Here is an 11,359-nt window from a genome sequence, read left to right as displayed (position 1 = left end):
ACCGCGTCATTGTAAAATGACGGCGGCGGGAAGTGCTCCTCGATCCGTGCCTCCGTCATATGACAGCGGCCCACTCTCGCCGCTATTTCGCACCCCCGGGGGCACGCAGCGTGGCGATCAGGGATAAGCCTCGTCCCTCGGACTGAGCCCATCCCCAATCAAGGTAAACAGCCAATGAAATTGGCTGTTTACCACGTGGTCTGCTGTGTCAATCACAGCCGATCACATGAGCGTCTCCAGCGCAAACCGCTCGTCCTCTATGCAGCGCAGCGACCGGGGACGAAGCTCGTCCCTCGGACAGAGCCCATCCCCGATCTAGGTAAAGAGCCAATGAAATTGGCTTTTTACCACGTGACCGGCTGTCAATCACAGCCGGTCACAGAATGTCAACAAAGAACACGGTAACTAGCTGTCACCGTGTTCTCCTCCTCATACACTGATTCTGTGTGAGGAGGAGATTGTGGTAACAGCTAGTTACCGATTACAGTGCACCCCAAAACACACTGATTGCCCCCCCCAACAAAGAGGACCTGTCACTAGCCCATCAAAGTACCTGTCACTAGCCCATCAAAGTACCTGTCACCAGCCCATCAGAGTACCCGAGTACCTATCACCAGCCCATCAGGTACTCGGGTACTCTGATGACAGGTACTTGGATACTCTGATGGGCTGGTGACCGGTACTTTGGTACTCTCATGACAGGTACTCGGGTACTCTAATGGGCTGGTGACAGGTACTCGGGTACTCTGATGGACTGGAGACAGGTACTCGGGTACTCTGATGACAGGTACTCGGGTACTCTGATGAAAGGTATTTGGGCACTTTGAGTACCTGACATCGGAGTACCCGAGTACCTGTTATCGGAGTACCTGAGTACCTGTCATCAGAGTACCCGAGTACCTGTCATCAGAATACCCGAGCACCTGTCTCCAGGTCAGAGTACCTATCTTCACCCCATCATATTACCCGAGTACCTGTCTCTAGCCCATCAGAATACCCAAGTACCTCTCTGAAGCTAGTCAGAGTACCCGAGTACCTTTCTGAAGCCGATCAGTGTACCTGAGTACCTGTCTGCAGCCCATGCCTCCTAGATTATGTGTTGGGGTGTTTGCTTTCCAAAATGGGGTCATTTTGTGGTGGTTTCCATTGTCCTGGTTTTCCAGGGCCTTCAAAAGTGTGATAGGTTGTAATGAAATTATATGTGTAATTTATGCTCCTAGAACACCTGACGGTGCTCCTTGCATGTTGGCCCTCTGTATGTGGCTATGCTGTGACAAAGTCCCACATATGTGGTATTGCTATACTCAGGAGGAGTAGTAGAATGTATTTTGGGGTGTCATTTTTGCTATGTACATGCTATGTGTTAGAAATATCCAATAAGTTGACAACTTTGTGTAAAAAAAAAAAAAAAATGCGTTTTCATTTTCTTTCCACATTTTCCAAAAACTTGTGGAAAAAAATCACATGTTAAAAAGACTCATTATGCCTCATAAAATATACATTGGGGTGTTTGCTTTCCAAAATGGGGTCATTTGTGGGTAATTCCATTGTCCTGGTGCTCCAGGGCCTTCATAAGTGTTATAGGTCGTTAGGAAATTATATGTGTAATTTATGCTCCTAGAACACCTGATGGTGCTCCCTGCATGTTGGGCCTCTGTATGTGGCCAGGCTGTGTAAAAGTCTCACACATGTGGTATTGCCATACTCAGGAGGAGTAGCAGAATGTATTTTGGGGTTTAATTGCAAGTATGCATATACTGTGTGTGAGAAATAACTTGTAATTATGACTATTTTGTGTAAAAAAAAAGAAAAAAAGTATTTCTTCATTTTCCCAAGAATTGTGGGAAAAAATTACAACTTCAAAAAACTAACCATGTCTCTTACTAAATACCCTGGAATGTCTACTTTCCAAAAAGGGGTCATTTGGGGAGTATTTGTACTGTCCTGACATTTCAGGGCCTCATGAAATTAGATAAGCTGTCGGTACATCAGGTATGATCAATTTTCAATGATTGGCACCATAGCTTGTAGACTCTATAACTTTCACACAGACTAAATAATAACCACTAATTTGGGTTATTTTTACCAAAGATATGTAGAAGTATAAATTTTGGTCCAAATTTATGAAACAAAAATTACTTATTTGCAACATTTTATAATAGAAACTAAAAAAATGTGTTTTTTTTCAAAGTTTTCGCTATTTTTTCACTTATATTGCAAAAAATAAAAAACCCAGTGGTGATTAACTACTACCAAAAGAAAGCTCTATTTGTGTGAAAAAAAAAATGATAAAAAATTTGATTGGGTACAGCGTTGCATGACTGAGTAATTATCATTCAAAGTGTGAGAGTGCCGAAAGCTGAAAATTGGTCTGGGTTAGGAAGGGGGTGTAACTGCTCCGTATGGAAGTGGTTAATAAAACATACAAAACAATGCTATGGACTGTTCTCTGTCTCTGAAGTGCTGGTGAATATTCAGTGTGCCTGGCTGTGCAGAAGTAGCGGATCCGTTTACACTGCAGTTCCTACGTGAGGTGTATTACATGTGATCAACGGGTTACTCTCAACACAAAACAAAATCAGTCAAAAATAATTAAACATAAATAAATATTAAAGAAAGCAATAAACAGGCCCACAAATCTCAGTATTATATAATGAATGTATTGTAGCAAGTATTGCATTATTAATAAATGTATTATTAATAAACTATTCTATACTGACATATTATTTACTTCCTTATTTTAGAAGAGAGAGCAGTACTTACCATCCTGTGAGGTTCCTCAGATACTGAGCAAAGGGAACTTTGGATGTGTTATTTAAACTCTTTTAAGGCTGTTTTTGGTGCATTACACTGGAATTTCCAATGTAAACATATGGTGAACAGCTAACATCTGTCCCAACTTTCCACTTTTTATCTCTGTAAATTCCAGAGAAGAAAAGGGGGGGGGGGGGGGGTCGCTAGTACGAAAAAGAAAAAAAAACTCAAATAGATTCTGTCCTATTTTTTTGACTGGAGTTGGGCTCAAAGGAACATTTCAGGAAACATGGTTTTATAATATACAGTACTTATAAGACCGTGGAAGGTAAACTCTGAAAACTATTTTATTTTTATTCTTTTGAGCATAAGGGCTACTGTGTTTTTTTTTTGCTTTTTTTGCCCTGACCCACATTTACTATACTATAAGTAAACAACATCTTTTGTAATGCTTGCTGTAAACTATATGTAAGCTGTAGAGAAGAGATCCTTGTGTATATAAATGCAGCTACATATATATGTTGTTTTCCTCCTGAATTACAGTGGTTGCTAGTCATAAACATTTTTTGAGTAGTGTCACCTAGTCCAGACATCAGGTGGTAATTCCAGTGGAGCTGTCAGATTGCATAAATTCGCCTCCGTTCACACTTGTTCAACTTTGATGCAATTTTCACGCAACTTTGGATGGATGCAAGTTGGATACGTCTTTGGCTCTGACCAGTGATAATCGAAATTGTTGCACACAAATTGCATTGTATAGCATTCAGGTATGACTTTAATGCAACTTCTGAGGGTTAACATTGAAGTATATGGCCCTCAAGTTGCATAAGGCCCCTTTCACACTTGTGTGACCTAAAAGTCAAGCGATGTTGCTGCGATTTCTGATGTGATTTTGGCATGATTTTGCAGCGATTTTGACTGGACTTGAAGCAATGCCTATGTAATCTTAACCACTTTAGCCCCAGCTGCCGCAGATGTACTGCGGCAGGCTGGCTCTTCCATTCAAAGTCCCGTACATGTACGGCGCTCGCCTGGGAGGAGCTAGGGGGCAAGCGCACGCCGCCGCCACCGTGCTCCCGCCCCCGCTAGTCAGCGGGGAAGCTGGCACGAGTGTTAGGTGGCTCCGATGGCCGCCAGCCACTTGCGATCTCTCCATGCTGACAGAGAAGGATGGACGGCTGATGTAAACACAGCCGTCCGTCCTTCTCCCTGAGATGATCACAGAGACCATGCGATCCTACTATATAGGATCGCATGTCTCTATGGTCATCTCACAAGCCCAATCCCTCCCACAGTTAGATTCACTCCCCTAGGCTTACATTTAACCCCTTGATCACCCACAGGGTTAACCCCTTCCCTGCCAGTGTCATTATTACAGTAACAGTGCATATCTTTAGTACTGATACTGTAGTAATGTCACTGGTCCCCCCAAAAGTGTCAAAAGGCAAGGAGGGTATCCCCGATTTTCTGGGACTGTGAATGCCACTAAGCACTGAAAAGAGGTATACAACAAGGTAATAAAAAGATCAAACTTTATTTATACAAAAAAGAAAACATAAAACATAATTATACAGTAGATACATGTTCCAAACAGTTTACAACTATAAGGTGGTAAAGGAATACCTGAAACGCGTAGGGTCCTGTCCGGGTTCTCTTCACCAGCTGTACCTAGGAGTCTTCTGTGTTGAGGATGGTCTGTCTTTGCATGCAATTTGAATCTGTGATGTATACCCAGTTGTAAACTGTTTGGAACATGCATCTACTGTATAATTATGTTTTATGTTTTCTTTTTTTGTAAAAAATAAAGTTTGATCTTTTTATTACCTTGTTGTATACCTCTTTTCAGTGCTTAGTCAATAATCGTATATAATGCTCTAGTAATGGCAACAAGGATTATTGCAACCACAGAATGTAAGTTCAGCAGTGTCCGAGTTGGAAGTAGCTGAGACAGCAGTGTGCCGTACAGATAAAACAGGAATCTGTATGGCACACTGACCTCCATCTTTGAGATACTCCACATATTGGACTAATACTCCTACCTTACTCCGTATGACCTCTAGCCACGCAAATACTCATCTATAAAAAGGTACTATATATACCCAATCTTCTTCCTTCCTTTCTTCACATTGATTCAATTTCCCCAGATTTTGACACATAATATTCCTATTTTTTAGACCTACTCACCTTAGGCACCCAATACCGGCTTATATACCCATGTAAGGATCCCCTTGGACCAGTTGTTGGATCACTGTGGCACTCCTAGGCACCCTGTGCGGACGCCATCTTTCTTCCTTTACCACCTTACCCAGCGAACTATGTGTATTGGAAACCTGGCATTCCTCCCTTTCGGTATACTTACCGTTTTAACTTACAGCCCATCTCTCTCTATATGAGGACTCCTTTTGGTAGGTACTACTACTTAGTAATTATGATATTGTATACGCAAACATGTTTTTTTCTAAGCATATTTTTACCTACTGAAGAAGGGTAATATACCTGAAACGCGTAGGGTCCTGTCCGGTTCTCTTCACCAGCTGTACCTAGGAGTCTTCTGTGTTGAGGATGGTCTGTCTTTGCATGCAATTTGAATCTGTGATGTATACCCAGTTGTAAACTGTTTGGAACATGCATCTACTGTATAATTATGTTTTATGTTTTCTTTTTTTGTAAAAAATAAAGTTTGATCTTTTTATTACCTTGTTGTATACCTCTTTTCAGTGCTTAGTGGCATTCACAGTCCCAAAAAATCGTGGGTACCCTCCTTGTCTCTATCTACCGGGATGATGGCCACTAACACTGGGTACTAGGTGATATGATTTAATATCCTCAAAAGTGTCAAAAATTCAGTTAGGGGTCTGATCTGTCCGCCACAATGTCGCAGTCCTGCAAAAAAACGCAGATCGCCGCCATTACTAGTAAAAATAAAAAAAAAAACGAAACAAATGACATAATTCTTTCCCGTAGTTAGTAAACGCAATAACTTTTGCACAAACCAATCAAAATACGCTTATTGCATTTTTTTTACCAAAAATATGTAGCAGAAAACAAATTGGCCTAAAATGTTAAATAATTTAGATTTTTGCATTTTTTTTTTGGGAATGTTATATAGCAGAATGTGAAAAATATTGTTTTTTTTTTTTTCAAAATTTGTTTATAGCGCAAAAAATAAAAATCGCAGAGGTGATCAAATACCACCAAAAGGAAGCTCTATTAGTGGGAAAAAAAGGACGCCAATTTCGTTTGGGTACAGCTTTGCACGACCACACAATTGTCCATTGTCCACGCAGTGCCGAATCGCAAAATAGGGCCTGGTCATTAAGCAGCAAAATCTTCCAGTCTTAAAGTGGTTAAAGTTTATGGACCTCAAACGCATCAAAGTTGGACCAAAGTGAATACTTTGAAGTCGCTGCGACTTGAAGTCACACAGATATGAACGGTACTCATTGGAAATCATGGAGTATGACTTGTCATGTGACTTTGCAGTCCCAAGTCGCATGAAAATTCGCACAAGTGTGAAAGGGGCCTTAATGCAGAAACACAGATTTTCAAATAATACAGTAATAAAAGTGCAACAGTTTAGGCCTTGTACATGTGGGCTTCAGAGTGGGGTACTTGGCAAGTTGGCAGGCACTCTAAAGGTCATCAATATTAAAGTAAAACTGAAACAGTTTTTTTTTATCGGTTTCGGATGGAGTGAGAAAGGGTTAGAACATGACTAATTAGTGATTAGGTCACCATTGCCACCAGTAACTACATCCCAAATTTGTTTATATGTAACCAGAAAAATTAATATGGTAGTCAAGTTGTGGTAGACATTTTATGGTAGTCAAGTTGTATAAACCTGTATATACTGTTTAAAATGGTAAAATGTATGATATATCCTGCTAAAAGTCATACAGTAAGAATATTAATTGTCCAGTATTACATCAAAGTCTAATAATCACTTGACTCCAACAAGATCCTGCCCACCAAACACGAACCCACATTTTTTTCATTGGTCAAACAACTTTACACATTAATGTCATCGATCGCACATTATAACGTAACAATACGTTATTTAATGCGTATGTCTTAATGTATTCATTACAACCAGAATTTATTGAGACAGGATTTGTGCAGTCTTATCGCATTTTACGGAGCTTATGCCCCCTTCTTCAGGAGATAGAATAGACTAGGGGAGATACAGGCACGCTGTGCATTAACATGGCCTTCTGTATCTCCATAAATAGGTGCGGTCAGAATGAAAAAGACAGAATGTGAAATAAAGGATCACCAGGTATATATGATGTATTGACAAAATGCCAAAAAAACAGGTTAGATTTAGATTAAACCAAAATTACATAACAGGCAGATATATGGGATGATATATTTGGGGCAACATTCTCTTGTAAAGTGGTTGTAAACTTTGTTACACCACTTGTACTTACAGGTAAGCCTATAATAAGGTACTGTGAATATCTCCTTAACTTGCACAGTTTAGGAGATATTCAGAGCGCATGCAGCCGATGATGTCATTGGCGCATGCGCTCTGAAGGTCCAGCTTACCATGCTGGAATTTCAGAGCCCGTGCTGCAGACAGGTGGCTCCCACATGCATGCACGGGAGTGATGTCATTGCGGCTCCGGCCACTCAGAGCACTGGAGCCCGCAAACCCAGAAGATGTCAACCATCTCAACGGTGTGCGGGCACCTCTGGAAGGGCTTCGTTGAGGTTTTTTTATTTAAATTATCAGTATTGTGCAGAGCCTGGTAGATGAGCTATGCAACAACTTCATTTTTAGCTTTAATGTCTTTTTATTTCTTAGATTATACCTTCTATATCCTTTGGAATATAGTTAAAGTCATGAATACCTATTTAGCACCTGCACACAGTGACCAAAAAATATGAACTTAATGACCAAAAATATCAGCTGATGTGTGTAACACCTGATATATAAAGTAAGAGCCGCGCTAATATGAGACATAAATAATCAAAACATGTGCTTAAATGAGGCAATCAAATTACTGCCGATAAAGCAATTGATAAAAATCTAAATGATATATTAATAAAAAGTATAGTCCAAAAAAGTTGTGCAAAGTGTAGAAACAGAGATTCTTCCACCGTGATAAATAACTCTTCAATCTGTGATAACTTGAGGGCCACGCTATGCGCTTACCAAAATTCAGATGTAAAAAAGCCCAATAGTATATGTAACGCTGAGCACTCCGGTCCCTGCTTCTGGACCGGAGCGCTCGCAGCGTTCATTCCAGATCCACTCACCTGTGCCCGCTCCGGCTCCCTCTTCCGCTCCCCGCTCACATGGTTTCCGGAGTGCGCGCCCCTGCACCATAGGGCGCGCGCGCAGGTCGTTTGAAATTTAAGGGGCCTGTGCACCAGTAATTGGTGCCTGGTCCAAACCTCCCTTCCTGTTTCCTGTGACCTGTGACCTGTTTCCTGTTTCCTGTGACCTGTTTCCTGTGACCTGTTTCCTATATAAGTGACCTGCCCCTTCCAGCCATTGCCGGATCTTTGTTGCCTTGTTGCCTTAGTGAAAGCGTTATTTGTGTAATCCTTTGCCTGTTGCTGAACCCTTTGCTAACGACTATCGCCTCTGAACCTGTGCTGCCTGCCCTGACCTTTGCTACGTCTGACTACGCCTTTGCCTGTCCCTTTTGTACTACGCCTATATCAGCAGTCGGTGAGGTTGAGCCGCTACCAGAGGACACGACCTGGTAGTTACCGCCGCAGCAAGCCCATCCCGCCTTGCGGTGGGCTCTGGTGAAAACCAGTAACTACTTAGAACCGATCCTCCGGTACGGTCCACGCCAATCCCTCACTGACACAGCGGATCCACTCCCTGCACCGCTCCTGCTACCAGTCCGGACCCTGACAGTAAGATCCGGCCATGGATCCCGCTGATGTGCCTCTGCCTAGTATCGCGGACCTTACTACAGTTGTGGCCCAGCAGTCGCAGCAGATCGCTCAGCAAGGTCAACAGCTGGCACAGTTGACCGCCATGCTGCAGCAGCTTCTTCCAGCACAGCAGCAGCCGCCTCCACCGCCTGCATCTGCTTCACCACCGCAGCCTGTGGCCTCCGCCACTTCTAGAGTCCGTCTGTCCATGCCGGCCAAGTACGACGGTGATCCCAAGTTGTGCCGCGGATTCTTATCCCAATGCTCCCTTCACCTGGAGATGTCGGCTGACCAGTTCCCCTCGGAGCGAGCCAAGGTGGCATTTGTCGTTAGCCTGCTTTCGGGGAAGGCCCTGGCCTGGGCTACACCACTTTGGGACCGCAACGATCCTGCCACTGCCAGTGTCCAGAGTTTCTTTGTGGAATTCCGGAGTGTTTTTGAGGAACCAGCCCGGGCTGCCTCAGCAGAGACTGCGTTATTGAACTTGTCCCAGGGGAGTTCCTCTGTCGGAGACTATGCTATCCGTTTCCACACCCTGGCTTCGGAACTCTCCTGGAATAACGAGGCGCTCTGTGCTACCTTTAAGAAAGGCTTGTCCAGCGCCATAAAGGACGTCCTGGCCGCACGAGAAGTCCCTACCAACCTGAGTGACCTCATCCATTTGGCCACCAGGATTGACCTGCGTTTTGCTGAGCGACGAGAGGAACTGCTACAGGAAAAGGGAAGTGCTCGTCCCAGACGCTTTCCTCGTCTGGCGCCTATCTTCCAGCCTCCACCGCAACCCTCTTCTGGGCCTCCCGCCGAGGAAGCCATGCAGGTGGATCGGTCTCGCCTGACCACGCATGAAAGGAACCGCCGTAGAGACGAGAACCTCTGTTTGTACTGTGCCAGTACTGAGCACTTTCTAAAGGACTGTCCTCTCCGTCCACCGCGTCAGGGAAACACTCGCACCTAGTCAACGTGGGAGAGGCGTTGCTAGGTGTGAATACCTCCTCTCCACGCATTACGGTACCCGTGCGGATTTCCGTGTCCGCCAAGATCTCCTTTGCTGCCTCTGGCTTTCTGGATTCCGGTTCAGCCGGTAACTTCATCGACGCCTCGCTGGTGAACAAGTTCCACATCCCTGTGGTTCGTTTACTGAAGCCCATCTTCATCTCCACAGTTAATGGAGAGAGACTCGACGTTATGGTGCAGTTCCGTACAGAACCCCTCCAGATGGACATCGGAGTCCTGCATTCTGAGCGATTGGAGTTTTTTGTGTTACCCCATTGCACCTCAGAACTCCTCTTGGGTCTGCCCTGGCTCCAGCGCCATTGTCCAGTTCTGGATTGGACCTCCGGAGAGGTTCGAAGCTGGGGTTCGGCTTGTTTCGGCAGATGTCTCAAGTCGGTACGAGTCAAGTCTGCACCTGTTATTTCTCCTCCTCCCGGTCTGCCTGAACCATATGCGGATTTTCCAGACGTTTTTTGCAAGAAACAGGCGGAGGTGTTGCCTCCACATAGGCCATATGACTGCCCCATTGACTTGCAACCTGGCACTACACCGCCTAGGGGAAGAATCTATCCTCTCTCCCCTCCAGAGACTCTAGCCATGTCAGAGTATATCCAGGAGAACCTGCAGAGAGGGTTTATCAGGAAATCCTCTTCTCCTGCCGGAGCAGGATTCTTCTTTGTTGCGAAGAAGGACGGTACCCTTAGGCCTTGCATAGACTTTCGGGGTCTCAACAGCATTACTGTAAAGAACCGTTACCCTCTTCCCCTGATTACGGAACTCTTTGACCGGTTACAGGGCGCCAAGTACTTCACCAAGTTGGATCTCAGAGGGGCCTATAACCTTATTCGCATCCGAGAGGGTGACGAGTGGAAGACGGCTTTTAACACCCGAGACGGGCATTTTGAGTACTTAGTCATGCCTTTCGGGCTCTGTAACGCTCCAGCGGTCTTCCAGGAGTTCGTTAACGACATTTTCCGAGACCTGCTCTATACCTGTGTCGTGGTCTATTTGGATGACATCCTCATCTTCTCTACTAACTTGGATCAACACCGTGCTCATGTCCGCTTAGTACTCTCCCGTCTCAGAAAGAACCGTCTCTACGCTAAATTTGAAAAGTGTTTGTTCGACCGTACCAGCCTTCCCTTCCTGGGCTACATCATTTCTGCCAAGGGACTACAAATGGATCCTGCCAAACTGTCTGCCATCCTGGACTGGCCTCGTCCCTCTGGCCTTAAGGCCATCCAGCGATTCCTCGGATTCGCAAACTATTATAGACAGTTCATCCCGCATTACTCCACCCTTGTGGCACCAATTGTAGCCCTAACCAAGAAGGGGGCTAACCCGAAATCTTGGCCGCCCCAGGCCGAGAAGGCCTTCAGCGCTCTTAAGTCTGACTTTGCCATCGCCCCAGTTCTGTCCAGACCGGATCCTACTAAGCCGTTCTACCTGGAAGTAGACGCTTCCTCTGTTGGTGCTGGTGCTTTGCTCATGCAAAAGACTACGAGAGGCAAGTCGGTTACTTGCGGGTTTTTCTCTAAGACTTTCTCTCCCGCTGAAAGAAATTATTCTATTGGGGATAGAGAATTACTCGCCATCAAGCTGGCCTTGGAAGAGTGGCGGCATTTACTGGAAGGATCGGTACATCCCGTGAACATCTACACGGATCATAAAAATTTATCTTACCTCCAGTCTGCTCAGAGACTAAATCCCCGCCAAGCTC

Source organism: Pelophylax lessonae (assembly GCF_965119305.1).
Source record: "Pelophylax lessonae genome assembly, chromosome: 9".
In the NCBI taxonomy this organism is placed as follows: domain Eukaryota; kingdom Metazoa; phylum Chordata; class Amphibia; order Anura; family Ranidae; genus Pelophylax; species Pelophylax lessonae.
The sequence above is the reverse complement of the archived record's forward strand: the minus strand, read 5'-3'. Positions refer to the sequence as shown.